Source organism: Rhopalosiphum maidis, chromosome 4, assembly GCF_003676215.2.
Source record: "Rhopalosiphum maidis isolate BTI-1 chromosome 4, ASM367621v3, whole genome shotgun sequence".
Taxonomy (NCBI): domain Eukaryota; kingdom Metazoa; phylum Arthropoda; class Insecta; order Hemiptera; family Aphididae; genus Rhopalosiphum; species Rhopalosiphum maidis.
The window spans coordinates 7,390,109-7,411,064 of record NC_040880.1 but is presented as its reverse complement, the minus strand read 5'-3'; the positions used below and the strand labels follow the sequence as shown (position 1 = coordinate 7,411,064).

General features: G+C 26.9%; 1 protein-coding gene across 1 annotated transcript in view; it reads left to right on the top strand.

The window, feature by feature from the left end:
- LOC113547765 (protein dead ringer homolog) overlaps window positions 1-20,956 on the top strand; it is a 68,075-nt gene continuing 47,119 nt past the window's right edge. The window contains exon 1 of the mRNA XM_026948248.1: window positions 1-515. The gene's annotated coding sequence lies outside the window, so the exon portion shown is untranslated. The remainder of the gene's footprint in view (window positions 516-20,956) is intronic.

Here is a 20,956-nt window from a genome sequence, read left to right as displayed (position 1 = left end):
AGACGCATCGCCGCGCTCCGTAACCGGTGTACACCGCGTCTGCTCACCGAAACCGATTATCGTGTGCGTTCTCGTTTATACCCGTCGTACGATATTTACACATGTATATGTGATAATATAAACGTACTTCTCCTGTATTTATATTATTGTATAGCCATATAGGTATCGCGAGAGACACTGTTCCATACGTTTTTTGTAACCGTTTCCGAATAATAATAATAATATACGTTTTTCTTCTGTGCAATACGCTCGCAAGTGAATTATATTTTACCTATATAGATATACGCGTGGCGTTCCTAAATCGCCAATTATTTACGGCGAAATCTCATGTAGACGGTTTACTGAATATTGTGCGTGCGTTTTGGTTTTTACTCACTTAATATTACCTATTATTGCTTTGCCCAGAGTTTTCCCGCCTTCTACCGGACCAGGTTCGACGTTATTCGTTCAAAATTGGCCGCATCAAGCAGAATCCGGTTCGTGTAGCCACTGGCGAAACGGCTGCGCACGACTTGGTAAGCCTATTCGTCTACATAATATACTGACTTCCAATACAATATATTATACCTATCTGGCTGTCTATAGACACGCTTGTGGTTGATTTTTTTACGTGCCTCCATCAAATAAAAACGGTGTTGTGCAATACCTTATGTCAATAATGTAATAACTTACGTCTATAACTCTATCAAATACATTTAAGCCTCTGTAAATATGCAATAGAAATGTAGGTATTATTACTTTGAAATTTGAATTTGTCAAACAACTTATAATATGCACGTGTGTTGGTGTCCTAGAGGGCGCTATCTGCAATATGTTTTGAAAAATTATGCGCCCCGTGCATCCCATCTACGTAGACTGCCCAGCTACATAGGTATTATAATTTAAACATTATAAATATTATGATATTATCATTTGTCATAAACAATATACGATATATTATTAAAACACAGCTTACAAGTAGAACCTACATGGTTTGGCGAAAACAAATAGTAAATGTATATAATATTGGCTAATCGTAAAAACCATATCGTAGATAAAATGATACAAAACAAATTTTATATTTAATAATAGATAAATATATCTATATTCTATATACCTAAACATATAATCATGATTATTGAATCTTGAAGTTCTTATTATCGAAAGTCGTAAGTACCTCTATAATACATATTTATCTAGGTATAATCTATATGATTATGTATCTAATTTAAGATCAGTTTCAAATTTAAATTGTATATTAAAGTCAAGTACTTATAGATCATAAAATTTAATAAATTATTTATTTGTTACATATAAAATTACACGTGTAGGTACCTATTGACACATTTTTATTGTTTATACCTTTAATGCCCCTAAATGATAGTACTTATATTGTACAAATATTTTATTTTGTCCTATATAAGAGTTTAGGTATTAACACTTACAATGAGATTATATTACGTTTATATATAATATAGGTATAGGGACTAAGTAGAGATTTTTTGGTAGGTACACCTATACTACTTACTATACCTACACAAAACGTGTTAAAAACTATATTTTCTTCTGTCTCTTGGCTGATAGTTAAATGTTATAAAATAATAATTCTTAGGTTAATAAAGGGTTGTAAGTTTATACACATATATTTTATACGTGTACATAAATACGGGTGTGTATCGAAAGGGTATGACATTTGTGTGTACCTATCTGGTTTTATTGTTACATTATCAAATCCTAATCCTTGTATTATGCTCTGTATGATATTAATATACATGTGGTATATATATATATATATATATGTGTGTGTGTGTGTGTGTGTGTGTGTTATATACCTATAATATATCCTATTGTATATAGTTATAGTCGTATGTAGTTGACTAATAATTATAAAGTATACAGTATAATATAGTGCAGCAGCGTACTATTTCAGTTGTCAACAAATTAACAAAAAAATAATTCTCGTTCTTCTTAACTTAATACGAATATTTAAAATAAATAACATTACTATATTATAAAACTAGGTACATATGGATGTATAGATAATGTTTTGTACAATATGTCAATATATTATACAGTTTAGAACAAGTTTTTGTTAGAATAGAGTTTAAATTTAATGCATTTACTATTTAAATGGTTTTTAAAAATAGGTATGTTTTCTAAACTATGTAAATTGACATAAAGCATAATATAGGTTTAAGTATATTATGGTAAATTATTGCTTATATATATTTAGATTAGTCGGCAGTAACTATGTCATAATAAATATTTATCCTCCTTAACAGAGTTTTAAAAAATCATATTATTTATAGATTAATAAATTTTATTTCAAGTCTTTATAATTAAATATTTTATTATTTTATGTAAATATACTTTAAAATTAACTCAAAGCACAAATAGTTATGTAAAATAGTGGACACGTAATTATCAATATAAATTAATTCCAACGTTCTACCATAGAGGTTAGTGATCTTCGTATTGAGGCAAATAATATTCTGGGTACACAATATGAAAATAAAATATTAAGATTATTAATACTATACCAACAAAACTAATAAAATACAAGAAAACCGATTTCTTAGCTTGTTCACATCCGTCTTCTTTATACATTGAAAGTTCACTTTCCAAATCTTTATAAAAAAATATATAAATATAAATATAATGATAAAGGGTATAGAGTACTAAAACTAACGTAAATATAGTTTATATATTAACTTGTTTCATCATAATAGTTATTCATTTGTGCTGTGCATGTTTTACGTGACAAAATTGCCCATTGTTTAAAGTTGTCCAATTTTTGTTTAATTCTTTTAATACGTTTTGAAACATTTTTATTATCTATAGAAAATGTATTCTAAATAAATATTATTATGACAATTATCTACTATTTACCTGACCATTTATTATCGTAGGCAAAGCTGCTCACAATAACGACGAATAAAACTATACAATAAGAAGATTCCATCGATATTAAATTAATTTTGTTATTTAACATCGAACTAATATTGTAAACAGATAAACTAGTTTAATATATTATAATATGGTATCACGACCTTGTGATTTGTCACTTAGCAACTAGTAATGTAGATTTAACGACATCGGTAGCTATAGTTTATACAACAATTATTATAGTCGCAAAAAATAATTTAGATATCGTAATAACTTATTTATGTAATACCTAATTTAACATGGTAAATTTGGATCTCCACACTTTTTTTAAAAATGTTCATTTATTGTGTATTTAAACGAAATAAGTATATAAGCACGACAAAATAATTAACAATTATTATATACCTATTCTGCAAATTTCCATATGAAAATAAATTATGTAGGTATCTATTTATGATTGTATTTGCTCAAAAAGTTGATGTTTTTCTTCCTAAATGTTATAATATTGAATATTAATAAATGGTTAATATTTTCAAATTACTGAATTAACAATACATTTTTAAATGCAATAATAATTTTAAAAACTTTTTCTAAAATTATTTAAAAAAATGGTAGTTATTTTTTTTAGCTATTTATAGGTATAACAAGTAGGTTTTAACAGAAATTATTGTTTTATTTCTATGATACTTAGGTACCCAGAAAGTCTTGATAATAATAATTATTCCCTAATATTAACTATATTTATGTAATCTGATTTGTATAATTTTACAGTCAATTATATTATTTTATGTAGTTTAATAAATTCAGTAAATAGGCATAACATAAACTATAGACATTTTAAACAATTATCCACTATAATTAAAATAATTATTCGACTTGAGTTAAATGTATTATTCAAAAACCATTATGTAAATTATAATTAAAAAACCATTAAATAATTATTAATCAATTATTGCGTAACTTAAAAGTTCAATGAAGTCGATCGATATCTTTATTTATGATGCAAAATATATACTAATTCTATAATTATAAATAAAATATATTTTGTAAATAACCTGTATTTTTCATAGTCATATAACAAAATATTTGAAAAGCAATTTGAATATAAAACAAGTGACGACCTAATATTTAATAGTCATCATGCATCATTTAAATATATATATATGTATGCTATATGGTGTAACGTTTTTAAATCTTTTAGTTTCTTATTTAAAATACAAAGAATAATATTAGCACTAATACGTGACTAAATAAATGATGTTTTTAAAATCATATTCTGTAAAAATTATTAAACATTGTTAAAAGTTTACTTTTATTTATAAATTATTGGAATAAAAGAATAAATAATAATATTTAAAACATTTAAATTATATAATATTACATAAATTTACAATAATTATTAGGAAAATAAAAAATACTATAATATTATGAAGGTATAATAAGCTAACATTTCAAATTAATTAAAATACAATAAATTAAATAAAATTTACACTTAATGTAAATACGAGAGCTATTACATCGACAATCAAAATATTGTATTTAATTAGAAAAATGAATACATTTTCTAGTATTGTATATTTTTCAGGTATATACTAAAAATTGTACATACATATTATGTATTAAAGCTAAATTTTTCAAGCAAAATTTTCTTATAGTTTCATTATTTTAAAATGTATATAGCGTATTTACGTATAGATACTTACGTTAACGGTATTAAACGTGTTCGTACGAGTATGTGTTAACATTTTGACTAGTGAATTTTGGTACTATATGTGTGACGATAAAAAGTGACCTTGGACCTTACCAATGTAGACTTGCATTATGTTAAAGAAATTGATGTGCATATAGGGTCGAACATGGGGTAAATCCTTTCGGTACAATACAAACATTTATTTTGTCAGGGTTAAAGAGAATTTAGTTACCGCAATCGTCATCGTTGTTCAAAGGAGCCGATCAGATATTTTTACAAGGGTAGTTTTTTTTCGAGGACAAAAAACAAAATCATAAGTTACAAAAAAATAACAATAATAATAATATATTACATATTTACCTACTTACTACAATTAAGTCATAATAACAATTAAAAGTTATTTTTATACTTTTAAGGACATAATTGTTATAAAATTATATAATAATAAACAATCGAATTATAACATTATACTAGGTTATTCAATATTCATACAAATATAGTAGATTTTTGGGAATAAATGTAATGTGTATTTACATAGATTTAATATGAGTTTTGATTTATAGTCATTATATTTTAATAATGTCATTCGATTATGAAACTAATAATATTTTAAAATATATATTAGCAGACGAAGAGTGATTTATCACGCAAAATCATTATTTTATTATATTAATACAATATTCTGAAATAGTTGAACTATTAAAAGTAATTTATACTGTAATTTTATGTTTTATAAATTATTAAATTATAATAATAAATAAATAAAAATTGTTAACAATAGCTAATTGCTTTAAAAATATTTAATTATTTCAATTTAAGGTATATTCACAACAAGCAGTTGTATAAAAAATACCTAGAAGTAATTAAACTAAGCATAGGAACATTTTTGTTCCGCTTTCAGAGTTGATAAGATTCTATAGGTATATCTGGCAGCTAATTAAAACGCTCCAAATATGAAGTCAATATAATATTATTTAGTCTATATGGTTACATATTTTCCAACAATATCGTGCGTAACTGCACGGATATTATTTATATTTGAATGCACCCGCCTCTGAAATTAGAATCGTAACAGAAATACACAATAAATTATCAACCTTGTCTCTTACAATTGACCACTTAGAATTAAGTAGACTGTCAATTTAAATAACGTGTACAGCCGCCCTCCTCCCTCGCGGCCAACGCATAAACGATAATTGAAGTGTTTTGACATTATATAAATATACATTAACATGTGTATGCGTTTCCGTTCCGTCTTCTATGGAAAAACTATGTTTTTTTTCTGTTTAATATTATCATTATTGTTCGAAGGATGTTGTGTTTTGTAAATGATATATATGTATGTGACTTATTCATTATATTATTGTCCTTTGTAATAGTATGCGTGCGTATATTGGACTATAAAAGACCCGGACAATCGTCATTATGATGCAACTATATTTGTGTACATATAGGTATATATTATATTATTATATAGGTATACGTTTTCAATTCATTTTTTATGGGAGGCAAAAATAATAATAATAATAACATACTACTCGACCGCCTTCTTAAATAAATGCCGATTCCTGCATTATGTGTTTGACTTGTTAATCAAGCTGCATATGGGGAACATAATGTTGTAATTATATATGATAATGAGTCATGACGTGTATTGACTCGCAGTCCATGCAGTTTATCAGATTTTTAGAAACATTAGTATATATAATATATTATGAAATATAAAAGCTTTGATTTAATTTACAAAATATAGATATATAACAATTTATATGATGTCATACCAAACTTTGATATTTATTGTACAATAGGTATATTATAATTTAATACATTTTATTACAAAAAAATAATTACTTGAAAAATTGTCTGAACTTCCTGCTTGTATAATTTTGAAATAGGTGTTCATATCATAATATTATAATAATGCGTATACTTACAAAGCCACAAAATGTATATAGTATATGATCATCGTTTTAAAATTTACCTACCTACCTAATAGTAATAGAAATTAAACATTTCTTTTTTTGTTTCTTATGTATTCACCTAAGATATATTGATGTTTATTATTTTTTTTATAATTTTAGAAATATAATTGTTTTTAAAAATGATTAAAATCTAATAATACAAAGTGAACGCAATTTTAATATATTTTAAAATTAATTATATATAACCCTAGGGCAAGCTTGATTTTTTTGTAATTTTTCATCAGAATCTATTTAAAAACTTTTAATTAACTCTTATAACATAGTACTTTATTAATAAGTACTTGTTCCAGATTAATAATAAAAAAGACATTTTATTTAGACAGTAAAAATACAAATCATTAAATGGATTTCTACTGTGTTAACAATCTTGAGTATGACATTGATTCGTCTATTAATTTAAATAAAATAAAATATTAATAACTCAACTTTTTAATTTATTCATTACGCATTATATTATGCTTTTACAAATTAAGATTGTGGTTTTTCATTTATCCGTGTGTATATTAATATGTAATAACAATTGAATACGTGTGGAACAGAAATTGTTATAGTATTACATATTATATTATACAATTGTGTTAATATATATTACTATTACTTAATAGTAGGTAGCTAAAAACTACTAAAAACTGCACTATTACAATATTTAGTTCTGAATAATTGTCATCCATTACAACTATGAAGTATATAAAAATACAATTTGTTTGGTTGACTATATAGTGTTCAACCTATTGAAACATAAAATAACAATAATATAAATGCCCAAGGAATTTATTTATAATAATTATATTCATCCACCGTTTAAAAACCTTGCCACGCTGTTTCTTGAGAATACTACAGTATTCTTTATTTTATCCCCTTCTTATTTTATATTTTTCATCCCTTCAGTAGTACTTGAATGGCGAACAGATGTATACAACATGTTTGTGAACGTACTTACCCCGTTAGGGGTATAATACTGTTAGATTGCTGACACATATAATATATACGTGCACATTTTATACTATATACCATGGCCCATGGCTACATGTGGTGTAAGAATTTAAATACTCAATTGCCTTTCTGTATTAAATGTGCAAAATATATCATTAGTTGCTTATTTTGACGTCCAAAAATTTGAAATAGTATGATATATTATTATGATTAGGTAGCTAATAGATTTTTTAGATATTAGTTGTTATTTATTGTTTTATTTTATGTAAATAAAATATTCATGATCAATACATTTTTTTAGTAATTATATGAATACCTGTAACTGTATATAAAAATATTTTTATAACACTGTCATGAAAACAAATTGAATTGTAACCAATAATAGCCTTTTCTGTCAATGTTTTTTTTTTTTTTTGGGGGGGGGGGGTCAATAAAGAATTTAAATAATAAATCGGAATAATCAAAATGTTTAATGGATAATAACAATAATTATAATCATAATAATGATAAAAATGATCAACTCTATTTCTATTTTAAATTTAATATATGGATAATATTCCTATTTCCTATACTTATACTTTTCCTTTTTAAGACATTTTGGTAACTGTTTAAAAATTGTTTCAATGTTTATTTTTATAATAAAAATTATATAAAAGATGGAAATATTTGATGTTTTTTAAAAAATGCATAAAAACAAATTATTCATATACACTATTCAGACTATTTATTCTTCAACTAAAAATAGTTGTTTCCCCTTAGGAAAAAAACTGAAGCGCTGAAAAGTAATGTTTTGAGTGGCAGGTGATGTTTATAGGTTTTTTTTATTCTAACTCTTCAGACTAAAAAATGTCGGGTAAAAAATAATCAAATGGAACTAAGTTTAAAATATTTATTTTACTTGTGTATTAACGTAAAACAGAAATAGTTTGTTATTAAAAATAATTCGATATTTCGATAGCGTAATTATAATTAATCATGATTTTTTTATAATACGTTTATGTATACAATCTCAGTTACATACCTACTTTGAATGTATAAATTCTAATAACTAATGTCAAGAATATTTAAAAATGAATTCTTATATTTGTTTACATTCGTTTATTAAATTTCACGGGGTTGTGGACTAATATGTATAGGTGGACGCAAGAATATATCATTAAGGAGGGTGTGTGTGCAATAAGACATGAGCCAACTGCTTCTTTCATCAGAAATTGTAAACAACATTTTCACATAGTTTTTTACTATGAATTAATATAGTTTTTGATAAGATTAAATAGTTGTAATATTGAATGCAAACAAACCCGTAAAAAAGTGAAATAATTTATTGTTAATGAGCCGTGAAACTTGGCATCAGGCCATCTATTAGGACTTAACGAGTTTTGGGCTGTTTATATTATATTATTATTAGACATTAAATAAAATGTATAACAAATGCATCTTGGCTATAAAAATTGTATTATGTTATTATATAAATTGGGTGGTTTTTTATAAATACACGAAACACGAAATAAAATACTAAAAAAAGGGTCATAACTTTTAGAATTATTAGGGAATAAATTTCAATTAAAAGAAGAAGAATTTGATTAATTTACAAAATATTTATTACATTTTCATTTTGTTCACACATTTTTCAAATGTGTTAGATTATTTCTAGAAAATAATTTTATTGACGATAGCCCGCTCTTCCGGAAAATCTTAACTTGGGTGTCATTTGATCTCTTATAATCTGCTTATCCTTCATTTTGTACAAATGATTCTTTATAATTATTTTTAATAAACCACTCCACTTAACTTATATTTAAATGATTAAATTGTTTACTATACACATTATAATGGTCTAGGATCTTGGTAAAACCTTCGATTCAAAGTTGACTTTTCACAATTATATCGATAATTCAATTTTACAAATGTACAATATAGCAAATTTGTGTTTAGCAGCTTTAATTTTCTGTGTAGTAACCTGTAATAATTTAGTGGATTTATCTACATAATCATATTTAATTAAGTTTTCTCATAGGTTTTTTTTTTAAGACAAAACTGAAACTGCTAAATACAAATCTACTTAATTGTATGTTTGCAAGACGTAGACAGCACACTCGAGTGTAAAGTCTTCTTAAAGTGTTTTATTGCTCGCTCTATTCTAGAATATATCTGGTACCTTCGTACAGCTATAGTGTTAGTAATCTACTTGAACGCGTGCATCGTAAGTTCTTGAAATTTGTTGCTAATGTCCTGCACAATGATTGCATACTACTATATAAATATAAACTAAAAGTTAGTACTAAATATATAAGTTTATCGTAAGGGGGAGGGGGTGGACAATCTAACTTTTTTGAATAAATTAGTTTTAAAGTGAAATGCTAACTTAACCTATCATTACTTATATATTTTGTCATCTAAACTTTTTGTATTACCGTAATTATTATTTAAAAGTTTTTTATTTGTTTCTCGTTAAAAGTATATCATTTTTTTTTTTTACATGAATGCGTTTAATCGTATTGCGCATCGCATTCAGAGAAAAAACAAATATTATGTTGACATAATTTTAGCAAAATCTTTATTCACCTATAAATGCACGGGGGAGTGCATGTCTCCTAGCTTACAGGTTGGAAATCACTGATATAATAGCATGGCTTATATAGCTATTTATTTATTATAATGACAAATGTTTATCTTATGTATCTAATAAATATAATAATCTCATCTTTTATCATAATAATATTACCAAAGCAATGGTGAATTTTGTTAGATCTTTTTAGTGACGCTCAAATGAATTATTCATATTCAAAATATAGAGTAAAATTAGGTATATACCTACCTACCTATATAATACTTTATTCATAAATCATAAGTTTTTTACTTGTATAATATTCTGTGTGAACGTTTCCATTTTGAAATTTATATAAATTATGAATATACTGTCACGTATGAATATATGATACAATTATTCCAATGACTTTTAAAAATATGTGTTTTGTCATTCTCTCATTGCCCAAGATTAATCACCGTGAATTATATAAGTACCAAGTAAGTTTATAATTCTCACACTTGATAATATCGTTTACACCTATAAATAATATATTACACAAAATCATAAATAATCGATTAAATTGTTTCATTTAATTTAAATTTTACAATAACACTATAAATACCACACGACAATAGTTAATAAATTGGAATGGATTAATCTTTGTATTATAATAAGCCTACAGGTTGTCGATGACATCTGATTTTTAACGATTAATAACTCACAAAAATAAGAATAACGGTAATTGAGTTTTCTTTAGTTATCAAATTCCACGATTAGGAGATCGATTAGTATAGTATGTACTGACCGATATTATAACTATTGTGTGAATGTGTGATGAGTGTAACATAAATAATAGGAACACGGGAGCTATATGATTTTATACTTCAATACGGATGTCTGTTATATGCAACAATTGCAGATGGGTTACTATACGTATACACTATACAATACAATATACATGTACGTGCATATTGCATGTAGGGAAACAGTTACCGAGAAAATGTTTATGGCCGATTTTATGCGTTCCGATTGATACGAGCCGATTAATAAAACCGGCGTCGAGAGGGGTTTTTATGCGCTTGTCCCGATGTTTTCTTTTTATTTTATTTATCGCGCGTACATGTGAAACGATCAACAGATGCGTGAAAAAAAACGTGTTAAACAAAACAGAACACGTAACCATGTAAACGATACACTAATACTGAATATATATATAAGTACGTGGAAGCAGAAAACCATGAAAATGTGGTTTGATGCTATTATTTTTTGCTTGAACTTTACACAATTACGTGAAAACTTACACGAGAAACCTCATATGGAAATAAGTTTCCGAAGGAAGAAATTAAATGTGTTTCAAAATTGTTTAAAGCAAAATTAAACTAATAAAATATGTATAATTTAAAACGTGAATTATTACCTTGAAATTCAATATAACATTATAATAATAATAATAATAATAATAAAATATAGTTCAAACAAATATTTATGTATTATTTGTTTTAATTATGTTATTAGGTATTTGCAAATTGGAAATATACGTAAGAAAATAGCTATATAATATAATACTCTTACTTACATTAGATAGAATATTAATAATAATAATTTTAAATTATGTGTATAATGTTAAAATTTTAAACTTGAAACTTAATATTTTAAATATTTTGTAACGTCGCGGTTTATATAATTTCAATGAAATATGATATTTAGATATGATCATATCTATCTACTATCTGTACTTTATACTATATTAGAATTTTAAACGATTATTTTGTTTAATATGTATATTAATACATTTTATATTAGTTGATAAATTGTCATTTACCTTATTATTATACTATTTTAGTAATTAATATAGTCTCTAATATATGTTTTCATGAAGTCGTGTTGTTTAATCTGAGGTAACTTTCTGAAAAATACCATTGTAAGTAATAGTATTTAATTAACAAATAACAACTCTATACATTTTAAGAGTAAAAATAAGAATATTATTTTGAAAAATTTGTGTAGTACCCATACCTACGACGCCATAACTCATATTGCTCATATTTTATCAGTTCATGTTTGCGCATATCATAAGATCAAATTTTGACCGGTAACTTCATGCTTTTTGGACTGTCCTGTGTACATGCCAAGTATATTTAAAATAATCGTTAAATGTCAGAAGCGTTTAATAACGTCCGGTTTAATGGGTGTCTATACAATAATAGAAGGGCTTATTACGTAGAAAACGGTCGTTCGAGAAATGTTTATGACCGATTTTATAGGTTCCGATTAATGCAGGCCGCCGATTAATGAACTAGAGTTTTATTTTATTTTTATTTTACCCCCGTTTTTTTATTTATCACATACGTGTGTAAGGCGGACATTATTTTTTTCTCAACAGAAATAGACAAACAAATTGTTAATACAATACTATTCTACGTCTAAAAGGAAGGAAATAAACGCCATCTCATAAAACTATTAGTGTTTCATGTATATTTACATTTGTTTTTTCTTTTTAATGGCCAAGCAATAAAATACTAGAACTTGGTTACTGGTTAGATAAATAGAAAATGAACAATGGTTAATGGAATAGTCATATAAGATTAGTATGGACATTATAGATCAGAATGTTATCCACCAAAATCGTAACTATAATATCACTATATATATATATTGTTTCGTATAGATAATAACTAGATGGTACTTACATTCAAAAGTGAAAAATGAAAATAGATATCTATGTGGTCCTGCAACTAAGGATTTTCGTTTTGTGATTGTATCATTCAATTGTGCAGTTTCTGAAGGTTGTTCTGGTCTTTGAACATTTTTACGATATTATTTTTATACGTGATATTCGGCATAACGATTATGTTTTATACAATTATTAGTGCACATACCAAATATTGTCCGGTAATGATGAGAATATATTTGTATAAATAAATACCATGTGTGGGCGGGTGTGCTCGAGAGTCGGAGTCCGCGGACGTCGACCGTTGTTTACCAGTAGCCACGGTTACATCGCGCTTATCAACCCCGTCTGGTCCTTACACAGCCTATTATTACAGTACATTGTACAATGTTTTAAATACATATAATTATTTATCGAAACCAGTTTTTTTTTAATCGTTCGCGTGTGTCGATTTAAACATTTTTATTGAAAAAAAAATGATGTGTCTTCCATAACAACAAATCCGTGGACACCGCCGATCGTTTATTATAATATTATGCTAGCTTGTCTAACATCTGCAGGACGGCGAAAACACTACCGCAGTAACCACCCCAGACGCATAATATACACCCCTTAATGTTTAGGTATATTAACGCTGCGCATTGTGTTCAAAATGTACCACGCGATGTACATTTATAGCGGTTAGTGCGTGCGTCGTGTGCTACGGCCGTAACAAAAATAAATATTACAATAAACATCATACATAGTTATAGGTATAAATTCGTTATATTTTGTTTGAATATGTTTACATACTAACATACATACATATATATATTATTTTATAATAAGGTGGCTGACGTTTAAATTTCACAAAAATTCACCGGAACGTGCCAAGTGCAAACACAGTACTGGCAGAAAGACACAACGTCGATGTGTAATTTTAGCACTTCGAAATTCAAGCTGTGTATTACTGTATTATTATTTATTACAGTAGACTTGAATTATCTCGAATGGACGTCAGTACGTCCCGCGCATTGGTCCTCCGACCGTGATGCGAGTGCGACATTCGCGAGCCCTGGCGCAAGTCAATTGGCGTTTCAGTTGATCTATACAGTTGTGAACCAATCATCTGTTCGCGATTACCGGTATTATATTATATTACTATAAAGTATACCTATTTTCACCTAGTAGAGTACCTATACAATTCTAGTGATATACCTACGCGCATCGTGTTTTCTAAAAACAAAAATAAACCATCGAGTCGGATTACTGTGGTCTGAAAGATCGATGTATACATAATATTAAATTGTGTTTGAAAATTTATTCAGAAATTACACTTGTAAGTTGTAATCTAATTTTGATCTGACCTTTTGTGTGTAGGTACCGTTTATTGATTCCGACGTGCGTAGGTATAGATGTTACTCCACATGATGTCTAATCACTGTAATGTATCAACACTATATCAACTATAATGTATAATCGAATAGTCGGCAAGTGCCTATATATACAGTAACCAAAACTCGAATATAGCCCGACTGATGTTACCAGATTGTATGCAATTACAGACAAACATAATACGTATCGTATTAACTTTTATAAGTGCTACGTTTTACTTACTAATTATCGGTGTTTGTATTATATGATTTTTAATTAAAACTTAATCGAAATTTCACTCTGGAATCTGACAGATAATGGCACTGGTATATAGCGTGATAGAAATAGTTAATATTGGTGAATACCATATTATAGTATACTTGGTATAGACATTAATTATATTATACATAAAACTTAACGACGATGTAACATGCTGCCTATAGTTTAAGTGTATAACATTATTATATTATGCATACTATATACATTATATGTATAGACTACCTATAATAGGCACTATGCGCTTAGGTACACATCTATTTATAAAGTTTTCAAAATGTATGCTCGCATATTATTTGTTTTGCAGTGTTTAAAATTAAATCTAATTTATTTTTAACATATGTTTTACATACGGAATATGCAATTACGTACAATATAGGTATCTACGTTTTATTACAAATTACAATTGTTATGGCTAAAAATTCATAATATATGCGTTGCGGGTAATTTAATTATGTTTTAAAATTTGAGAAATATATTTTAAACACAAAGGGTATTTTATTCGAAATTTTATGATCGCGTTTATAATATTATAGCCATTCATAATATTCGGAATCACTGGCTGTGGGCGGCCAATTACTAAGTCGTTATTTACATTCGTCATCATAATCGATTATCAACGGTATGTATTGGGTCCGTGCAATTTAAAAAGGCGTATCAACCGCGTGTACACGTCTACACAATAAAAGAACCGCCATATTCAACGTGCGCCCACGTCATACTGTCCTCCTTTGTGAATAAAATTATTGTTTCTTATTTTATTTTAGAAAATATAATAAGAAGTTTTGCCCGCTAAAAATGTCACACGAATTCATTGTTGCACCCCAGCGATCATCATCGGTAGGTATCTACACATTGAAGACGGTACCTATATTTTCAGAAACGCGCGCAACTTACGCATATTTGGTATAATTCATACACGCGCTTACTACGTTGACGATCATGAATTATTTAATAGCATAGGTAACTCAATTATACATAGATGATATATATTATGTTATTTTGTTATATGTTCAGTTTAAAATAAAATATGTTATTACTCATATTTTGGAAACAGACTATGAGTATAAATTGTTTATATTCTATACAATTTTCTCCAATTCAATAGAATACACGAGGTATTAATTTAAAACCCACATATACATTCTACACGTTTTGTATAAATAATAATTATAATAGTGTTATTTTTTTATTTTCAAAATAAAAATGTATTTTATAATAATAACAAAGATTCGATTTGGTGTTTTCCCACAAAATAATTTGTTCAATAATTAAATTTCATTTTTATAAAACTAATATGTATATATATATATAATACATAGTATACACAATACACATATATTATGAAGGACTATATCATTAATTTGTAAACTATATCTAACCAGTCTAACAGCCATTTGTGTTTTTATTTTTTCAATTTGATCAAACCCTGTAATTGATTTATATAATATTATAGAACGATTTTAGATTGATGTACGCTAGGTACACGCTCCAGCTATTGTTTAAAATACTTATTAGTTACAATAATATTGTACGTAATATAATATAAGCGTGCATATTGAAAACATGCGTACAGTTGTTGTCTCGTTGAGAGTATAATATATATATATAGCTGTAAATTTTATCGGTATATCAAACTGACCGCTGCAACTTATAATAAAGTATTCATTTCCTAGCTCACACCTTGACAGACTACTGCATATTACTACACTATACCTGATTGTATTTACATCACTCTATATATGTGTGCGCGTGTGTGTATTATGTATATACTCGTACATACGTTATGGTTGGTCCGGTCGTATATAATGCGCGTATTGAGCATATAGTAACGCGTATATATAGGCTATAAATTTGCACGGCAATTTGCTCGGGATAACGAAGTGCCACGGGCTAAGTTACGGTGTGTCAAAGCCTTTATGTATTATATAACTGCAGTAACACGCACCGCAAGCACTACCACGGACGGTTGTACTATAATATGCAGAACTCGCAAACGCAAAAGTGTATGAGTACACCACTGTGTAATATGTTGTATACACACGTGGACTCAAGAATGCGTATATTACGATGAAAACAATAATAGTAAAATACATGTACATCTAACTATACATAATAATATTATACGGTCGCTGTATAATAATATGTGGTGTTGTTTCGATTGCTATAATTATATATAAAAAAAAAAAAAAAATCAAATCGAATAATACGAATTTTTATCGTCATCACAATAGGATCAAATACGTATAACATTACGTTGTTACCCCTCCCCCCGCTTCCCCGAAGTTTCAACGGTAATTTGTAATGTACTTTTTGCAATCATTCGTTGACCGCTCTTCGTGCGTGTTGTACTAGCGCTGCGCATTATAATATGTCATCGTACGTACAGCCGCTAATAATAATGCAGACGCCAACACAAACTCAAATATACACAAATATATTATATATGTACATTTTATTATTATTCCGTACAATGATATGAACAACGCTCTGCTACCTATACCTATATTCAATACTTAAATATATGTACAACGTGGTCATTTGGATTCCAGTCCATACTTATAATTTATTCGCGACAATAAACCTATTCAATTTAACACTGACGGTTGCTCATATAGAATTTTTGTTATAGCTAAATATCACGTGAAAAATGCACAAGTGTTGTTCCGAATCATACATTTGTAATTTTAGCTAGCTCGCGTTTTTCCGCACCAATTATTTACAAAATATTATTATATTGTAGGCATACAGGATTAATGATTTATTTTAACGTTTGTAGAAACATGTAGAACGCAGAACTTCATTGTACATACCTAAGTATGACATGAATACTTATAGAATGTAATGTATTGTGTTATATAATAAAATCAAAAAGATTTATAAAATGTGACTCATTGATCCCTTACATACAAAATTCGTTTAATAGTTTAATATATTTCTGTAGGCAGTTAATTAAATTTTAATATTTTATCTTTTAAAACTTTAAAACGGCGGTATTCATTATTTTTTTGGAATCATTTGAGACTATTGGTTATTAGTTATTGAATATAAGCTACTATTAATATTTATAACATATTGTAGAACGTATATAAATATAAGTATAATAATAAACCGCAGATAAACAGAGTGCAATACTCAAAGAAATATATTTATTAAATAACGTGTTTTATAATAATTTGAAATGTAAATTTTTTTATAAAAGCTATATTAAATTTAATTAAAAACAAATCTAAATATCTATTACAATAAAACCGATAGGAATGATAAATTATCCAGTATTAAATTATTTATTATATAAATTATAAATAAACCAATTTTTAACGGTCATAAATCACACTTGAAGGTCTTTTTAAAAACAAAACAAGCATAAAAACAGCTAAACCGGACGATTCGTGTTGCGTTATTCAGAGTATAATGTAGAACTGTATACATAGTCACGCATGTATATTGTAGTTATTTTATATTAATCGAATCAATTTATATATGCATTATACAAACGGATATAACTATCATAGTTTATATTTTTAGAAATATATATATATATATATTATAGCCTTATAGGAATCTTATTTGCTAATATTTAGAGACTTAGAGGATTAAAGAGTGAACTTAATCTGACCAGATATAAATTGAAATTTGACTAGCTAGTAGTGTTATAAATACGCAATTATATTAATATATTTTCTATTTGTTGCTTTTGACAAAAAAATTTATATTATAGTCTACAACAGTACGACACGTAATGTCTTGAGTATAAATTATCATGCCTAATATTATATTTCAGACTTGTTTTAATATATTTCACTAAGTATATTAAGAAATATCATAAAACAACAATTTATTAGTTTGTATTTTGTAATAAATACATATTGTGCATCAATATTTTTGTATTTTTGACACCTACCGTTTCTCTTTTACATAATAATTAGTCATTACTTATTAATGACATTCAAAATAATTTTGCGTGGTGAGATTTAATTTAAAAAAAGTATTATCATGCGTGTATAATTAATCTGAGATTAAAATGTATGTCTTAGGTCTTGATTAAATATATAACGCCCACTATACCGATAGGTATTTTGAATTTAACTACCCACATTTATAAAAATGACACTTTTTGATTATAACAAATACATCAAAACAATAATTATATCTGGGTAATATATTTGACGAAGGTGTATATAATAGGAATTTTTCATTCTAAATTTATTACATGTACTCATAATATATACCTATAGCTAGTAAAAATAAGTATAGGTATCCAAGGAAAACCTAATAAAATATATTCAACATTGCAGGTTATTTACTATTTGACATATTAAATAATTTACAATTTATATTATTAAAAGACATTATATTAAAAAAAAAAATTATTGAATATCAAAGTGTACTGTACGATTAGATATATTATTTATTTAATAAGCAGAGCTTCATTGTTTTGTTATTTATCATTTTAATAGATAAATATGCAAAAGTATTATTATTCATTAAAATAATAATATACGAAGTCAAAAAAATCATTTAACTATATAAATACTTGAGTTAAATGGAAATCAAAATAATAAGAGTATTAAATATGAAATAGTATTTAATTACTAGTTATATTTAGACGTTAGTACAGAAGTAATTTAAAATTATAAAAGCAGGAAATTGGATGTGTAAACATTTGAAAATAATATTTATAAGTTATGAAAGTAAAGTTTACTTATAAATACGTTGTATACAATGTTTATTATTTAATATAATAAAATTATGTATTGGAAATGGTTATATTTTATAATACGTAAAGTATAGAAAAGTTAAAACTATATGAAAAATATAAAGTAAAATAAGAGAATTTGAAATATGGAGTATTAATTAAATTAATAAAAAATTAAAACTAAATAATGTAATATGCCAATGGTTATAAAGAAGAAATACATTTTAAGATAAATAATCGATGCAGTATAAAATAATATTACAAAAATAATTCAGACTACAAACAAAGGATTGTATAACAAAGCTACAACATTTAAAATCCTATATTGATAATTTCATAATTTTATTGGCAATTTATAATATACTATTAAAGTAATAGTTCATATTGTAAAATCGTATTTTATTTGTACCTAACTAATTTTTCTCTTAACCACATACTTTAGTTTTTCTTAGACGTTTATTTCGTCACTTTGTTAGGATTTGATAAACGACCATCGCATCGACCTACGATGTTTAGTTGTGTACCCGATATTACGGTGGAATAGTAATAACAGTTGAAATTGATGGGCATCTGTATCGGAATGCGAAAATTTTCGTGGAGAAAGAGTGAGAAAAAAAGAGGGGAAAAAACACAAAATAACACACGTCATTCGGATGTTCACTAATCTTGTTTTCCGTTTAGGTCGCGGATAGCAGGGCGCGTAAGGGTTGGCTTCAAGGGATGGCGGGAAGCGTGCAAAGGGTGACGTCAGTAGTCGTGCGATGATATTAATGATGTAGTTGGAATTTATTTAACAACCGGCGGCGACCGAAAATAAAAACTGTTTTAAACTGTAGCGAACGGGAATCTATCACTGTAATTAATGAACTTATAATGACAGCACACCTATACCATTAGTAGGCGCGCTTTAAACGAATCATCTGCTGCTATGATGGTGTAACTGCAGACCCAGCATCTTCGCACTGGGATGGGAGTAAAAAGCAAACAAACAAAAAAAAAAAAAAATCCAAAACTTACTTGTAGTTGTACTTTATAGTATAATGTTTAATCAAATACAGGCTGTTTCTTGTTTGTTTCAAACTTTAAGCATACTCTCTTGCTTATAATATTAGTGAGTAGAATCAAAAACCTGTTTAGGAATTTGAAAATACAAGATTTTTAATTGCAAATCCCGTACTATAATATATTTTGTTGTTGCTGTTTACAACTGAATGCGATAGATAACGTGAATACTAAAAATATCCTCTATGATTCCAAAAAATGCAAAATATCTTTTCGATTCCATCACTCATTGAAACAATAATTCTCAAGAGTTGCACATCATAACATGAACAATCTGGTATAATGTATAATACAAATACCTACATATAATATAATATTTCATTAAGAGTTTCTATAAAGGATCTTTACAACTACATTGAATATTCGTATGGCAGTGTAGCTGTATACCGTATATTACGTATGATTATAACGGAAAATTTATATTTGACTCATTGATCGAGTCCAATATATAAATTTACTTGCCATACCTTCTATTATATGTAAGTGAGTGGTGATGCAGTTGTATCGTTAAGTCCGAGACACCCTTGACATTTATATTATATGTAATATTTATACATATATAGAATTTCGCGATTTCTTCTAGCACGTTCTTATCATTAACAAAATAACGTCCAACGACCGTGCATAATACCTGTCACACATATCACTATCACTACTCGGAGGAATGAAGAAATAATAAGAGTCACGTGTCTTTACATCAAACAATAACGTTCACCGTATTTCCGGTCGACCACATTGGTAGTAACTAATGAATTTATTGCTTCTACAAACGTATTTCTTTAAATGCATGTTAAATCACTTGACACCGTCGTCTTACACATATATTCGTCGAGGAGTTTTTCTTTTTACGATCAAATTTGTTAAATAATTAATGTATGTTTGAAACGTTTATTAC